Consider the following 1833-nt stretch of genomic DNA (forward strand, 5'->3'; position numbering starts at 1 on the left):
CATACCCGTAGTGAGCTCAAATTCCTTCACTTTGGATGGGCTGAGGTAGATCTCCTTGGCCGTGTTCTGCTCCGGTGGCATCTGGAGGTTCACGTAGAGAGCGGGTTTTGAGATGACCTTTGCTGGAGAAGCTTCTCCAAAACTCACCCCCTCTGGGGTCTTGCTGTTCCCGGCTTCCTGGAGCTGGGTTGCGATGATTGCCTCACTGCTCCCAGATTCCAGGGGCTGTGGTGCACTGGCCTCCTCAGGTTGCAGGCAAAGTTGGGGTGCGCTGGTCTCCTTGTTGTCTCCAATTTTCTGGAGCTCGGGTGTCTCGTCCTCCAACGCCCTGGAGCTTTGCCACCTCTTCTGTCGGTGCCGCCCTGGCACTTCATCATCCGAAGAGCTGCTGCCCTTGTCGTCCGTGTCGGATGGGAGACGCCTCTTGCCGCTTCTCTGGGAAACGCCTTTGCTTCTTCTTCGCTCCCTCTTACTTTTCTTGTTCTTCACCGTCCGCCACTCCCCCTGCTGCTTTTCCACTGCTGCCTCCTCCTCCATTGATTCGCTGTCCTGAGGACTGGGAGGTTCAGGGGGTAGTGCTGTTGATTGGCTCTCTGTTGCCTCAATCTCTTTCTCCACCTTGTCTCTCTCTGTGTCCTCCTTTGTCCCGTTGAGCTCCCTGGGGGCCTTGGTGGTTGGAGTGACACGAAACATTCCTTCTGCTTCCCCCTGGTCGGCTTTGGCTGCCTGTGCGTAAGTACGGCAGCGTTTGGGGCAGGTCCTGTAGAGGTGACTTGCCTCGCCACACAGGTTGCAGCACTTGGCCTGTTTGCAGTCTTTTGTCTGGTGCCCTTCCTGTTTGCAGATCTTGCAGAGGGAGGCGCTGCAGTTGGCCGCCACATGACCAGCCTTGCCGCATGAGCGACAATGCTTGGGTTGCCCAGCGTAGACCAGGTAGCCCCGGTTTCCCCCGATGGCAAAACTGGAGGGAGGGTGGAAAATGGCTCCCTTACCATCGGTCTTTAGCGTGACCTTAAACAGGCGTTTGACTGTCCAGATCCCCAAGTCGTCTCGAATCTCGGTGCCGCTCCCCACCTTATCGAAGTACCTGGTGAGGAAGGTGACCACGTCGGCGACAGGGACGAAGGGGTTGTACACATGCACCATCACCTCCCGTTCCCGTTGCAACGGCAGAGAAAAGTGCGGCTCCGCCGTCAGGATCTTCATCTCCGGCAGGTCTCTCTTCTCCTCGAACACCCTCAGGAGCCGGACGCAGACTGCCACCCGCTTGAACGTCACGTCAAAATAACCGCCTTTGCGGGAGTCGTGCAGGGTGAAGATCTCCGTAGCTTGGAAGCCGCACGCCTTCAACAGGATCCTCCTGGTGAAGAAGCCCCGATCCATAGGTGATCCTCCTTCGCTGTGGTTCACCGTGACTCGGACGGTGATAGGTAACCCACGGTATGGATTTGGATTGCGATTCGTTATCGCCCTTCCATCCCGACCTTGCCTTGGCAGGACCATGGTGTCGCCCCTGCAACACTTGATCTTAGCCAAAAGGCCGAGAAGCGATGAGAAAGAAAGAAAGTTGTGTTTTGAAAGATGTGCATGTTGAAAAGTAAAGAAAGCAGATGTTTGTAAGAAAACTATTTTTAGCATTGAAAATCCCCTGGAAAGGGGTGGTGCACCATTCCCAGAGATACTGCAATACCGGGTCGATGCGTGGAGTGGACGGAGCAAGCCCCTATTCCATCTCCCTGCTCCAAAAATCAATTTAATATATGGTCCCCAGATAAGGGACGTATCAGATATTAAACTGATAAGAACAGATTTTTTTTTTATTTGTAAAAATAT

General features: G+C 54.4%; 1 pseudogene; it reads right to left on the reverse strand.

The window, feature by feature from the left end:
* Window positions 1–1656: 1656 nt before the first annotated feature.
* On the reverse strand, window positions 1657–1833 carry LOC144675814 (U2 spliceosomal RNA; annotated as a pseudogene).

This window comes from Cetorhinus maximus, unplaced genomic scaffold (assembly GCF_964194155.1).
Source record: "Cetorhinus maximus unplaced genomic scaffold, sCetMax3.hap1.1 HAP1_SCAFFOLD_1165, whole genome shotgun sequence".
Classification (NCBI taxonomy): Eukaryota; Metazoa; Chordata; class Chondrichthyes; order Lamniformes; family Cetorhinidae; genus Cetorhinus; species Cetorhinus maximus.